Genomic DNA, 15,518 nt, shown 5'->3' on the forward strand with positions numbered 1-15,518 from the left:
TGTTAATTGCAGAGGCTCAGCCCAGTAGGTGAAACAGGCACACACGGTGGTTCAAGGGAGCAGGTGATAGCAATAGCCTGTCTTGAATTGGGCAGATGCTCAGCATGGGGCCAATGGGGAGGTGAAGGAGGTGCTTATTGGGAGGGTGGGAACTGCTGATGTGCCATGCAGATCCAGCAACTGACCAGCGGCTCATGGAGCAGTGGTACAGCTTGACCTTCAGTGGAACACAGACCATCTCAGCATGCTGCCCCGAGCAGAAGCCCAGCCCTATAAACTGCAGAGATAGGGGTGGGTTAAGGTGGGGCCTTTGTTCAACTCAAGATTTAGATACAGACGGGGGGCTCTGTAGGAATGTGTATCACAGGGTGAGTTCCCCAGGAAGCAGATTCTGAGATTCAAATCAGCATACAGGAGGTATATTTGGGAATGCTTTTGGGATCAACATCGGTGGAAAGATGAGATGGAAATCAGAATTGAATACAGAGAAAGGTTAGCTGAGATGCTGTCCCAGCAAAGGCCTTGACTGACATCATGGGTAAACTTGGGAGAACTCAGCATTGCCCTGGGCTGGACGGAGAGACCCGAGGGGGTCAGGCCCTTATACTCCCAAATTGATCAGTCACTAGGTGCCGGCTGCCACTGGAAGGAGGTGTGGCTTTGGGCCAGACACTTTTCTTCAACAGAAGCAATTCTCAGAAATGGCTAACAGCTGAGGGCCATCTTCTGGCTGTACTCCCAGCAGCTGGAGGAATAAGTCCTTCCTTCCTGAAAGAGGATCTGGGGAGCACATCAGAATATCCACCTCAGTAAGTTACAGCCTGGGGGACAAGAGTGTCCAGTAGCCATGAATGATAGAATGGGGATATTAGAACTTTGATCAACATGAGAGGGAAGACATAATATTATATTAAATCTCACTGGATTGAGCCTGATGGGAGGGGAGGCTAGAGTGAGGGAGGGGTTATGAAAGATGGGAGGAATTGTCCATTACTATTTGCATACTTCCTCTCTCTGAACCCAGTTGCTCTGGGCCCTGGGGTGGGATGGAGGAGGGGAGGGCGATGGTGGGAGTTCACACAGGTTAAGGGCTCGATGATCCCAGCTATGAGAAGCTGAGGAAGACAGAGATGGGGAAATAAAAGGACTCTGTGGATATCTATGGGACATTTCTCCGTTCATTCTAGCAAATCTTGTACGTCATGACCCTGGGGCTTATAATGCCATAAAAATGTTCAAATAGTCAAATCCAGTCACCACGTACAAACACGCAATTTTAATTTTAAGAAATATTTGTCAAGGCATTGATGCAATTCTGTTCCTTAGGCCTAAATTAATATTCTTTTATTGTGAGATTTCCATTGTGTTGTTCCAGCCATTTTGTGTTTCAAGACCAGAGCAGGAGATTTTTTTATTAATTAATTTATTTTTAGAGAGACTCATCCCTTTTCTGCACAGCTCAAAGTGGTCTTCGATTTAACACCACTTGGAAGGCAGGAAGGAGGGAAAAATTGTTTAGATTGAGTCCAAGAATAGAAAATTGTTATACCAAAAAAACTTTCCCCTTTAAAAAAATGAAGTGAGTAAGCAGTGGGGAACTCACATTAGAGCATGTTTCAATGTCAGTGTTTAATGTGTCACAACATTTGGCTCATCTTGGCAAATCATGAAATTTTTCTAATTCCTAAGGTATCATTAAACAGCTGTTGTTTTTTTTCTAAATAATATTAACTCTGCCCCCTCCCCAACCAGGATTGTCTAGGTTTCAATAGCCTAGATTTCCAGTGCAATGGTGTCAATTTCACTTTGGAATCCTTTCACAGATTATGGATGTCCACTTCTCATGCGGGGGTATGAACATGCAAGAAATGGTCAAGAGTTTGCTGTTCGTGAAAAGATTCAGCTGTAGTGGCATCTGGACAACACACTTTCAAAACGGGGTTATTTCATAATTGCATCGGCTCTGTCCAAGAAAAGAGAACACATTCAAATTCCCTGTAATTCAAACCATTTGTTACCGGAGCTCTCTGTCCTGAGCTAGAGAGGACTGGTATCCTTGAGAGATTGTTGTGTTCCAAACTGTCCACGTCCCCTTGGCTTGAAAATTTCATTTTGGACTTGGTGCTGTGACCAGGGAAGTTGTATGAAGAGATGCTTTCCAGGTGAGAACAATGAAATGCTGCCCTTGGTTGGGCACGGACTATGTCTATGTGCTGAGATTTGTGTGTAATTCATCCAAACACTCCCATTGGTCAATCCAGAGGTTTGGTGCTCATAGGATCACCAGTTATTTGTGTGGCTTCTTACTCCACACGGGCAGAAGCCAGAGGTGGCAGGACGCAGAGTGACTTAGGGAGAAAAACATAGGGCTTGGGGGCCCAAAGAAAACTAGGTCTGCGTCTCATCGCTGGGCACATTCCTAGCCTTAAGCAAGCCATTTAACTTCTCTGAACATCAGCTTCCTTGTTTATAAGATGATCACACACACACACTCACACACACACACACTCACTCACTCACTCACGCACTCACCTTACATGGTGGTGATGAGAATTAGAGATAATATATCTAAGATGCTCAGCATACTACCTGGCTCATAGTGGATACCCAATACTTGGAAGTTATTATAATTGTTAGCTATTACTAAATAAAGTCTATGAAAAGGCTCTTTCTGTATAATCTAAATCCCCATTATGCTCGTCTTATGCCCAATCTGGCAGTAAAAGAGGGCTTGCTGACAGCATCCATCTTTCCATTCACAAGACACATGAAATATATGGCCTTCTTCCTAATGGTTTCCCAAAGGTCTGCTAGGTTTCCTGGCAATGAGTCAGCAATTCAAGCTGGTCCAGGTACAGAACAAAATTGTGCCAATAGCCACATTCCATGCACAGAACACTCCCCAACTGGGCCATACACGCGGCGGCCGTGTGTGCCAGCCTCTCGGGCCTGGCTCACCAGGCAGCTGCATAAATTGCTTCGAACATGAGGTTATTTATGGCATAACCAACCCTGCCTTTGGCCTAGCTCTTGTTCTCATTTCTTAAATGATGGTATTAGTGCTGGAGTAAGACACGCAACGTAGGAAACTGAATTCCACAGACAAACGTTGCCAGGTGCAGACTTACCAACTCCGACTGCGCTGGACCTTGTCAGTTTATTGTTGGCTCCGCAATTCCACGCTCCAGGGTGGCAAGAACTGCCCTAAGTGAAGACAGTCCACAGCACATCAGTGACAGCTAGGCAGAGAGCAACAGTCTGATTTTTCTGTAATTCTGAATCTGTGAGTGCTCTCAGCAGGGTATTCTGACAGTGGTTATAACCTTAGAAGTAAAGTTAAAAGAAAATATATGTAAAAGAGTACCTAGGACTCTTTTATATATATTTCCAATTTTTGCCTCTTACCTCACCCTTTATCTGAAGAAACTTAAGATAGATGGAATGGTCTTTTATTCTTAGCTTTCCCTAATTTTCAAGCCAAATTAACAACATATTGGAACCACACTTAAAATGTAATGAGTTTTACAGATTTTTATGATCCAAATTCTCCCCATCCCTAGTCAATCTAGTGCCCTTTTGTGGTGGGAAAAGGTACAGATGGGTGTAAGCCTTGGCACTGATTTTAGGAGAGAGGGCCGATATAAGAGGTGTGAACTTTTATAATTTTGCTTTTGCTCCAAGTCCTTATGCCCTATGAACCAGCTGAGAAAGTAGGCCCATAATTGGCCCAGTGGGACTTAAATTTTTTTTAAAGCTGTGTCAGTGTGAATGGTCATCTGCTTCATCAGGGACTATAGCTCCAGAGATGGAGGGGCACCAGGAGATGATGGGATTGTGACCAAGTCCCTTTTTACTTTGACACCTGCATTTGTACCTTATTCAATCATTCATTCAATCAAAGAAATATCTGTTCAAATATTTATTCACATTCTACTATATGACACACACTGTGCCAAATGCTGGAGAAATAACTGAATTTTGTTTCCTGTGTGGTAGCTCTGGGGAAAGGGTGCTGTGATGCCCACCAAAAAATCGTCAATTCTTATTTTATTTGCAGGTGAATTACTTAATGAAATTATTGCTGTTGGTTCTAGTCAAGGCCTTTTAAATCATATACTGGGTGTTATATAGAAGCAATTAGAGAGGAAAGTTAACGACATGAATTTCCCTTATGGATACCAGCATTCAACCACCAATGATGGGATGCAGGACAAAGAGCTGACTTTTGTCCCTCAGAATCACAAAGGTTAACCTAAGGAATATACTAAGGAAATATATCTATATCCATGTTCATATCCATATATAATACCTATATCTACATCTTTTTAAGGATAGTTCATTGTCTTCTTATCTGACACCCTCTAAAGGGTTACATTGCATGATATCTCTGAGATGGAGAACAGTGGCCATTTGTTGAGGGTAAGCTATCTGAGTAGATATAGTGTTACTGCTTGATGCTTAGCACACTTTGCTTCTCCTCCCTGTTTAAAGTCCTTCCAATTTCCTTTGAGAAAGCTCCCTTCCTCCATTTCTACCACGTGGTGTGGGTGGAATTTTAACTCCCTTAAAACTTCATGCCTTAAGCTAATCACTCTGCTTCCTCTGGCTACAGTATTGCTTCAGGGAGAGACCATTAATCCAGTAATATACATTGAGATGAGAGAAAACCTTTGCTAGAATTTCTAGAAAAGAGAGATTCCTTTCTCTCTTCCATGGAATCCACTAGATTGAATGGTGTAGTACGTAAGAATGGAGACAGACATTCCTTTTGTCATCCCAAGGAAAGCCCTCAGCTTCAGGGGTGACACAGGGAGAAGAGGACACTGTGGAGAGCCTGAGGAAACTACAGAAGGAAGAGCAGAGAAATGGAGAGAAGCCTAATCCTTTGTGATACCTTTTTTTAAAATTTATTGTTATTTTTTGGCCACACCGCATTGTGGCATGTGGAATCTTAGTTCTCTGACCAGGGATTGAACCTGTGCCCCCTGCAGTAGAAGCTCAGTCTTAACCACTGAACCACCAGGGTAGTCTCCTGGGTTTTTCTGGGGTTTTTTTTCTTATTTTATAATTGAAGGATAGTTGACTTATAATATTATATTAATTTCAGGTGTACAACATAGTGATTCAATATATTTATAGATTATATTCCATTTAAAGTTATTACAAAATAATGGCTATGTTTCCCTGTATAATATATTCTTCTTGCTTATTTATTTTATACATAGTAGTTTGTATCTTTTAATCCTCTACTCCTATCTTGTTCCTCCTTCCTTCCCTCTCTCTACTGGTAACCACTAGTTTGTCCTCTGTATCTGTGAGTCTGTTTCTGTTTTGTCATATAGGTTCATTTGTTTTATTTTTTAGATTCCACCTGTAAGTGATAACATACAGTATTTGTCTTACTTTGACTTATTTCATTAAGTAATACCCTCTAGGTCTATCTATGTTGTTGCAAATGGCAGAATTTAATTCTTTTTTATGGCTGAGTAATATTCTATTTTATATATGTATCTATATAGAACACATCTTCTTTATCCATTCGTCTGTTGATAGACACTTAGGTTGCTTCTATATCTTGGTTATCGTAAATAGTGCTTGCTGCTCTTAACGCTGGGGTGCATGTATTTTTTCGAATTAGTGTTTTTGTTTCCTCTGGATATACACCCAGCAGTGGAATTGCTGGATCATATGGTGGTTCTTCTTTCAGTTTTTTGAGGGACCTCCATACTGTTTTCCACAGTGGCTGGATGGAATTATACAGTCCCACCAACAGTGTACTAGGGTTCCCTTTTCTCCACATCCTTGCCAACATTTGTTACTTGTGCTCTTTTTCATGATAGCCATTTTGACAGGTGTGAGGCGATATCTCACTGTGATTTTGATTTGCATTTCTCTGATAATTAGCAATATTAAGCTTTTTTTCATGTGCCTCTTGGCCATTGATACTGTTGGAGCTTCTAGATCAAGCCTTACCTGAAGTTAGCATAACCTCTGGACTTTCCAACCATGGGACCAATACATTCCCTTTTTTTGCTTGAGTCAGTTTGAACTGGACTTTGTGTCAGTCATGACACACAGACACACACATGACATAAAGAGTCCCAATAGGTACCATGGATTTTTGAACTCTTCCTAAATTTCCATCAGACACCTTTATATAATGATAGAAGTAAAGTGCATTCCAAAGGTACTCATAAATTCAATCCAGACGTAGATTACATACATCTCTGCTCATACAAATTAAGAGCTAACTGGAACAAGTGGCCGGGGTGGCAGGGAGAGGTGGGAACATCTGAGATTGTTCAAAGCATTTGAGACTGGGGGGGAGCAGTAACATATGACTTTCTGGAATAGCTTCCACTCTCGTGAATATGTTCATAAAACATATCTCCTAGAATAACAATCCTAGGACTACACAGTTAATAATACTAGGTTTCCCACTGTGCTCTGTCCTCTTTCCCACTCATAGGAATTAGTTCGCATTTAGGACACACCACAACCTGTGGTTGCAGGTCCACACTACTGGGCTGCATGAAGGAGGGAGAAAGATGTCTGTGAAGGAGCCAGGAAGAAGACAGGTTGCCTGAGCCGAGAATGGAGCATCTTTTATGTTCTTTGATAACTTTGAGATCACCCTTTCCTATTCCTTTCTCCTCATCTATTAATGAGCATGAACTACATCCTGGCCTTTAATCATTGATATCATTTCATATACACTTTTTCATTATCCTCATCTCTCTTTTGCTCCTACGAACATCTGTTTCCCAGACCCACTCTTTAGAATTGAGCATATACATGGCAGCTTTCCCCATCTCTGAGCCACGGAGCTAAATTTCCTATGCACCTTCAAGCATTAAATTGAAAATTAAGCTGCATGTACCATACTTTGTTATAATTACCATTTAGAAAAAAATCCTTGTTAATTTGGTATCCAAGAAAGTTATGTGGTCCATATGCTATGTAAGAATTTATAGTCCAGAGCAATAAAGTTTGGTAATAAAGGGATAGTGATGAGTGAAAGGGACAAATGTAAATTAACATTCCCCAAATAAATCAAACAGTTTAGAAAACTGGGCCATTCATGGAAACCACATGCAACTAGTTATAATTGCCAGTTTCCAAGTGTCTGATTTTAGTTTCCTTAAAAAAATTTTTTAAAAACAAATAGACATGATTTGAAGCTTAACATTCTGGTATCATTTGACAGTCACAGCGCTGCTGAGCCTGCCACAGAAATCATTCTAATTATTCTTATAGAGTCTTTGGCATTGGCTTGGATAATGATAGGAATTAGTGAGTCTTACCTAGACAAGGTCCCTTCCTTTGAGGAATTTATCCTTTACAACTATCTGCACTGGCCTGAGCTGCACTGGGATCAGTCTCTCCTCATTGACCCAGAAGAGTCTCTTGGCTGACGATCATGACTGACATCATGTTTCACGGACTTCTCTGGGCCAGGCCCTGCACTGAGCTCTTCATATGCATTCTTTTCATTCTCACAGTCTTTAGAGGGAGTGTATTACCTCAGATTTTTTTCAGTTGTAATTACGAAAAATGCCAACTAGAAATGACTTCTTAAGTGATAAAGAAATGAACTGTCTCTAGGAAAAAAAGGTCTAAAGGTAGGGCAGGCTGGTATAGTTGATAGATAAGGCTATAGAGGGGGAAAAGAAGTGAACCATTAAAGACATTATTAAGCACATTAAGGAGTTTGAACTATAACCTGAGATCAGTGGTGAGTGATTAAGAATTTTTAGCAGAGGAAGGACTTGATCAGAATAAAATTTTAGCAAGATCTCTCTGACTGCAGGGTGGAGAGGAGATTCCTGTAGTATTAAGGCTGGGTTTACAAGTCCAAATAAAGCGGAGGAGGAAGGCCACTACTTGGCTAATTCAAGTGCCCTACTTGTGCATTATCTGGGGCCTCCCTGTGACTGACTTTGTTGGTTCACTTATCAGCCATTCCCAATTCCTTTCTCCTTTGTCCACATCCCACTTCAGAGACTGAAAAATCCAGATACTTTACTAGCCATTCATCTAGAGGTGGTCATGTGACCCAGTTTGACTATGGGCTTCTGGAAGAGTTCAACTTCTTGCCTGGAGCTGTCTTTTGACCCTGAAGAGATACAACTAAGGATGAATGCCCACATGGAGAAGGAGAATGGAAGGGACCTAGGACCCTGACGACATCACAAATTCTTCCTAGCTACCTTGTTCAGCAAGCAATAAATGTGCCTATGGTTTAGACCAGTGTTTGTGACTTCTTCTGTTACCCACAGCAAAAAGCACTCCTAGGAAAGTGATTTTCAATTCTCTATTTCATTTTGATTGTGCATACGCTTTTTGAATCCTTCAAGCAAGAGATGGAAGTTTCTATAGTGTGCTTATTACACTAACAGGCTGGAAGACAGAGCTCTGTAAAACTTCTGCTCCCTTTGGAATAAAAATGCGTATGTGCAATGCAGTACCTGCTTGGTCAGCCTGGAGAAGGCTTGGTGAATTCCTGCAGCCGTGGCTCCATTTCTTGCTGCCCACGATTGGCATGGGATTGGAGTGAAGTCCATTTGGCCTGTGACTGGACCTGAGGGACCAAAAGCAATAGTAGAGAGGATCATGAAGATATTTTTTAAAAAGTACCATGAAGTTTTAATAAGTCTTCATGTTTGGAGAAGAATATTACTTACCAACATGCTTTTCCTTTAAGCAATTTATGTTAATAGAAAAGTGTCCGAAAGAAAAATTAAACAGAGCAGTGGGGCACGTTATATTTTTCTCAGACAGACACGGCACTTTTATTAGAACCTTAATGAAATGTATACCCATAAAAGACGTGTCCCCGCCCCCATCCCCACAACTTAAACATGGCCGACGGTAGTCACACACACAGAATACCCGAGCCAGCTCCACTGATTAACGTGTCGTCTGAGGTCTGCCATCACCTGACAGGATAAGGCTAATCCGAATCGACTGCATGCCATGTTTTTATGACATGGAGCTATTGAAAAGTACAGGAATAATTAACTGGAAATGTAATAGAGGAAGCTCTCTCTGAGCTCAGGCTGTCACAGAGTATAACACCTGATATGGCTTCCCTGAGCACCAGACCCACTGCAATAACACTTTTCATGCTACTTTCTTAAGAAACTGGTGACTCAAGTCATCCATCAGTGCAATTCGTTCTGAAGAGAGCATGACAGCTGTGACAGGTACAAAACAGAGGCGCCTTGTTCCACTGAGTGACACTAATTATGGGTAAGGGCTTTGTAAACATGCCTCTCTGTTCGAGGGAAGTGAACAACATATAGTAAAGCACCAGCATAACCAAAATGACGTCTATAAATAAATAGAAAATAACTGCACTTTTCTAATTGAAGGCAGATAGGTAAATATATCAGGGGGCACTTAGGCCTGCTTTGGATACAATGAGTCATTTTCTACTCCCTGGCAAAGTGAAAAAGGCAATTGGCTCTTGAAATTTCCCCAGATGTGGCATGCTGGAAAGAAGGCTTTCCACCTATACAGCTTCTATCTCAATGAAAAGTGTGTATATGTTATAACACACATAGGTGTATGCTTATATGGGTTTGTGTGCAAGGCTCTCTCAACTTAGAAATAAATTTTTTATGATACGACATCATTTTAGGCAATGGTTTGGCACTCTGGCATTTAACAGAGAAGTGATAAACATGATGATTATTTACTGAGGCTAGCCCACTAAGTATGAGCTGAACTTGAACACAAATAAACCTATGGGGCAATCAGTAGGTTTGCGGGCATTCGTTAACCTGAGAAGATACACTCATCTGCTGTAGGCTTGTATCCATAGTTAGACTTGCATTCAGCTGTGAGAGAAAACCCAAGATGACAGCTTGGACTGATAGAAATCCCTTTCCGTCTCATGTGAAAATACAGGCAGATGGTTCAGGGCAGCTATGATGCTCAGTGGGTCAGGGAGCCAGGCTCTCTCTACTGCGCTGTTTCACCTTGGATGGCCCACACCCCAGGGTCACAACAGTGAGTGCTGTGTTTCAGCAGCAGGATGGAGAAAACTTGACAAGGGCACACCTGCACTGTTTCTTGGTTAGATTCCTGGAAGCTGCCACATGACACCTCTCATTGGCCAGAGCTAAGTCATATGGGCATACCTAGCGGCAAAAGGGCTGATGATGCGTCTCCATCCCTGGAGGTAAAGAATGTTATGAACGTAAAGAAGTGAACATGGATACTGAGAGGACTACTGGTAAGCTCTGCATACTTGTTCCTATTGAGGAAGAAAGCTGTTTTGTAGTATGTAATAAGATAAAAGCTCCTGCTGCCCTGGACCATTCCCATTTTCCTCATTCTTCTTTCCCTAAATCCCTCACTAAAACCAGAGATACTTGGTGTAGGCCAAGAAGCAAATCCTAAATGGAAGAATTTTTCTTACTCCCCAGGGAGGGGTAGTAGGAAGGCTGCCCCGCTGGTTCCTTCTCCCAAATCTTACTTTGCCCATGCCCAAATTCCATAGCACATCTTTTTCAGCATGAGTCTAGATTCTTGATCAAAAAGCAACTTCCTCTGGGAATAGCTTTCAATGTCTTTAAGATTTTTACAGTTTAATTTGAATGGGTTTCTGAGTTTTTTATCTTTCTTGAGTGCACAAGTCTTTACTAGAAGAAAATGACGTTGAGACTGCCTATCTAATATACTGGAGATGAAGGGAGGTATAATAAATTAGATATTTGTATGAATTTTTTAGGATTTTGCTGTTTGCAGCCTTTGGTTAAGAATTCTGTTAACCTGGATTTTTTTAAAGGAACATTTTTCTCCATGGGTCTTTTTTCATCTAAGCAATTAAATAATAAAGAAGAAAATATTACCCCCAAACCTTCTTTTCCTTTTCTGCTGAGTTTTTCTCTCTCTGGTTTAGAGATGTATGACTTTGTGTGCATGAGTGTATATCAGTTAGGTAATGTACTTTGAGGGCATGGAGTGTATGCATTAGAATTATTCTGTGTATGACAAGAGCTAAGTAAATACGGTATTGTGCCAGGAGTTCACTGTGGAAGCAATTGCTTGGAAGAGCATTTAGTGCCACTCTATCCAAGTCAGAGCTTTCACTGAAGAATTCTCAGAAGTGGCTCTAGCTCATATAAAGAAGGAAAGATCCCTAAAGTAAAAGGAGAGGGCATTTTGGGGAGTGATGAGCTGAACAGGGTGGAGGAGCAGAACTGAAACTCACATCACCACATTCAGCGTGTGCTCACTGATAGCAGAGGAGAAGGCCATGTGGAGGAAACCCATGTTGGGTTCTACAGTAAAGGAGATGATAGCCTTTACTGAGCATCTATTGTATGGCATGCATTTCCCTAGGTGTCTTGCAAACAGACCTTCATTTGGTCTTCACAACAAGCCTGGGAAACAAGCACAATCATCTAGTTTTACAGATGAAGAAACTGAGACCAAAAGAAATTAAAGACAAAGTCAAAGCTGGGGCTTGAATACAGTCTGCTGATTTCGCAGGCTCTGTCTACTATACCACACTGGGTTTGACACAAGGGGGGCAGAAAAGAAGAGCTGGTCAAGTGGTTTAACCTGGGGCTCTTGCTCACACAGCCCTCACATCTCATATTCCCCAGTAGTCACACTTTCATCAAAGCTGGGCCAGCTGCTGTGTCTCCAGGACTTGACATGGCCTCTAGCAGCTGGGGAGGCCGATGATGATGCACGGCAAACAGCAGGATCCTTAGTGGTTCTTGGATATCATTGCTGGTCACCACTTCCTAGCAGATGGGACAAGGCCTGGGAGTTCTAGTGGTTAACCAAGGCCTGTTGTTTTCTTTTTAGGCATTGTCTTGGTTCCCAATTAGCCAGGAGATTTGTTTTGCTTTTAAGTCACGAAGATCCCAGCTGTCAAAGTCTTTCCTTACCAAACATCTGTAGCCATCCCGCCTTGGGCTATGAACTCATCTGATCTCCTACTCCAAGCTGCCTTGAATTTGACCTAGTCTTGGCCATGAGACCTTCAATGAAATGTTAAGCGGTAAGTGGTATTTGTGAGTCAGTCCTCCCTCTGAGTCAGAAATAGAACAATGTCTCAGCATGTTAGAGGGAGTATGGGGCCACCCTGTGATGAAACACAAAGGGCTCTTCCCCCTTCATTTTCCTGGGGTACAAAGTGATTTGTGATGTATATTGAGAGTCTGTTTTTGGTGAGAGTGAGGATAAAACCTCGGGGCAGCCAGATGAATTCATTTTCCCTTCTTTCTTCTCTCCCTCCCTCCTTCCTTTCTTTCCTTCCTTCACTCTTTGACTTTTTACTTGCTCCAAAATAGTAAAACTTAATCATTCAAGGAGAATTTATATTTCTCCTTAACATTTTGATTAAGGAACTTATTCCTAATATTAATGCTATTGTTTAGTAAAACTGTGGTAGAATGGAAAAAATACTGGGTTAGAAGCAAACAAAACAAACTAAAAACCAAACCAAAAAGGTTTTTGAGTGATGGCTTGACAAATTGAGAACTGAGAGCTCTCAGGCAAGTCACAAACTCGATGAAGTTTCATTTTCCTAAAGGAAACAGAAAGACAACCAAATTTGCCTCACCTCCCCTACAGGAATGTTATCAGACACTAGTGAAATAATCTGTGTGCAAATGCTCTGTAAACTAATATGTGTCAAGAACATGGTTGGCAGTTTAGGTTCTGGTTTCAGACAGGTCTGGGAGCAATCCTTATGTGGTGTGACTTGGGAAAATGACTTTATCTCAGTGGTTCTCAACTGGGGGCAATTTTGTGCTGCCCCAGGGATATTTAGCAATGTCTGGAGACATTTTTGGTTGTCACAACTGGGAGGTGGGGTGCTACAGCATCTAGTGTGTAGAGGCCAGGGTTGCCACTGGACATCCTACAGTGTACAGGACAGCCTCCCATAAAAAAGAATTATCTGGCTCCAATGTCAATAGTGCCCACATTAAAAAAACCCTGCTTTATCTTTATAAACCTCAGTTTTTATTTCATCTCAAGGTAAGACAGAAATAATAGAGTACTTATTGCACAGAGTTGTCACGCAGGTTGAATAAAGTAACACAACTAAATCTGAGCGCCTAGCATGTGTTAAGTGCTCATGGAAGCTCTTCTGTGCTCAATGTTCCTGTAGCTGCTCGCCCCAGAATCCTTTCTACTTGTTTGCAACCCTTAATTATTAATCCTTCCTAAACTTACATTAGTAAATATACGTATCGTTGTGGCTGCCTAGTATTCATTGCCCCTCTTCAAGAGCGTACCAGTTTCCTTTCTGAGAATTTCTTTTCCCCAATTATGTGAGCTCTTGGTGGGAACATAAATCTAGACACTTCTAAGGATGTGACAGGGGCCATGTTCTTCCTCTCCCTGTCCCTGCATAGCTGGGGAGAGGTCATGTGACCTGATCTTGGCCAATCAACCAATCTCTTCCAGGAGGTTGACTCCAGAGCTTAAGAAGTAATGAAAACATGTAGCAGCATGCTGGCCTTGGGGTTCCTGCTGCTACAAGTATGTCTGCTTCCCCATTCCACAGAGCCCCTTGGTTCCTGTCTCTTCCAGTGACTGTTCTCCAGCCTCTGGTGGACACACTAGGGTTGCCATAGCCTTCCAAAACATTTCCAGAGCTGTTTCTGTCTGTGGCAATTGAAACTCTTGGCTGATCACTTATCCATCAATGACCCAATGAATAGAACCATAGGACTATATGTATTGTGTCTGTTGGTAGAGGAGATAAGGATGGGGGCGTGGGTTTGTAGCCTAGATGGTAACAAACAGGGAAGAGCTTCTAACTGTATTTTTCCCAGTAGCACTGCAGCAATATTCAGTTCTAAGTTCTAGAGCTCACATTCTTTATCGAAGTAAAAGCTGAATCTTCCTCCTCCAGCCAAGTCCTTATCAATAAACATAAATTAGCAAAGTGTATTAACTCTGTCCTGTGATGAATCCTTTACATTTGGCTAATAGATTTGGGCAACAATATGACTTAAGCTATTGATTTAAGCAAATTCTCAGAAGTACATGGTACACTTATTGTAAAATACACATTTGAATCTATCCTTTTTTTCCACTTTATCTTTTGTGTTTGCCAGAACCTATTTTAATATCTGTATAGAATAGAAACCTACATTTTGTGTCCATTTGGGAACAGCCTAGCCAAACAATGACACTGGCTAGTGATAAGCACAAGGAAGAACAATTAACACATTCATTAACTGTTGTTTTTAGGTTGTTTCTCTGGACTAGAAGTGTGACTTCTGGTGGAAAAAAAATCCAATGAGTTTCACTTTCTCTTTAGAAATAACAGCTTAATAGCAAATCATATTTGTTCAGTGGGTTTAAAATTTGTCAAGCACTTTTTTAAAAAGAAAGAAATGGAAAATTTTATTTGAGCCAATCTGAGGATTGAGCATTTTTAAGTTTACGAAAAATATTGTACATGTATATCTTTTCTCATTAGAAATTCAAGTGTGTGAGAAATTTAAGCAGCTTTTCTTTTCTAAGGGTAGAAAACACTATATATATATATATATATATATATATATATATATATATATATATATATATATTCTGTTTCCTTATAATTACAAGATTTTGAGTATGGTTCCCTGTGCTCAAATTTTTAAAGAAAATAAAATCATTAAGTCTCTGATGAAGCCAGTTAGAAGTTCAAGACCTCTGAGGCTCAGTCTTCTCACCTCTAAAGTGGGAAAAGTAATAGTAATTATTGCAGTTGGTTGTTTGAATAAATGAAACCATGTGTGTATAGAGTTTTAAATTTATTTGAAGGGTTTGGTTATAGACAAAGATTTTATAATTTCTGATACTGGGGGAGAAGTTATTTTGTCAGTTAAGACTTTTTGCTAAGGATAAACTCAACTAAGCACTAGAAACCACCACCACTCTGGGTATATCACAAGGCTTTGTCAGCTAGATATTACAGTCATGAACTTCATCAAACTGACACCAGTATTGTTTCTTTTTTGTGCCCGGGACAGTTTTACACTGTTGGGTACTGCTCTGTAGTAAGATCTGGGAGAGAAGAAAGTGGGAGACAAGTGATTGTGAAAGGAAATGAGCTGGAGAAGCTCTTAGTTTCAGTAGGCACATTCTCAGGCAGGTAAGTTTCTGGAGAGAGTGAATACGAAGTCGAGGATCTGGAAATCACTTTCCTTAGCACTGTCTATGCTTGTATTACCCTTAAATCTTTGCATACTCTGAAGGCCTCTGGTTTTCCTCCTAAATCAATAGCCTTTCCTTCTCCGTCCCTTGGCTGGTTGTTCCTCCTTTGCTTACCTCTAGATGTTGAGGGCCCTGGGCATCATTCCTGGGCTCCCTCGGTTCCCTGTTTAGGCCATGTCTTCTCTAGGTGATCTTAGTCCCAGTGCTTCAAATACTGTCAATAAACTGAAGCTCCCAAACTTGTATCTCCCATCCTGATCCCTTCATGCCCTATCAGTTTTTCCTGGGAGCAATGCCTCAGTAAGTAACATGTCATGAATCCCCATCTCAAGCTC

At 41.2% G+C, this 15,518-nt stretch overlaps 1 protein-coding gene across 4 annotated transcripts in view; it reads right to left on the minus strand.

The window, feature by feature from the left end:
• The window catches only part of JAZF1 (JAZF zinc finger 1), a 520,205-nt gene that overhangs the window by 494,977 nt on the left and 9,710 nt on the right, over positions 1 to 15,518 (minus strand). For 3 of the 4 annotated variants that reach the window (XR_013829868.1, XR_013829869.1, XM_079932140.1), the window contains exons 2-3: positions 8,469 to 8,581; positions 3,129 to 3,204 (exon numbers count right to left, since the gene is read on the minus strand). The gene's annotated coding sequence lies outside the window, so the exon portion shown is untranslated. Of the gene's footprint in view, positions 1 to 1,201; positions 1,964 to 3,128; positions 3,205 to 8,468; positions 8,582 to 15,518 lie in introns of those variants that run through there. The other variant, XR_013829870.1, reaches the window with a different exon arrangement.

This window comes from Stenella coeruleoalba (assembly GCF_951394435.1).
Source record: "Stenella coeruleoalba genome assembly, chromosome: 9".
Lineage (NCBI taxonomy): Eukaryota > Metazoa > Chordata > Mammalia > Artiodactyla > Delphinidae > Stenella > Stenella coeruleoalba.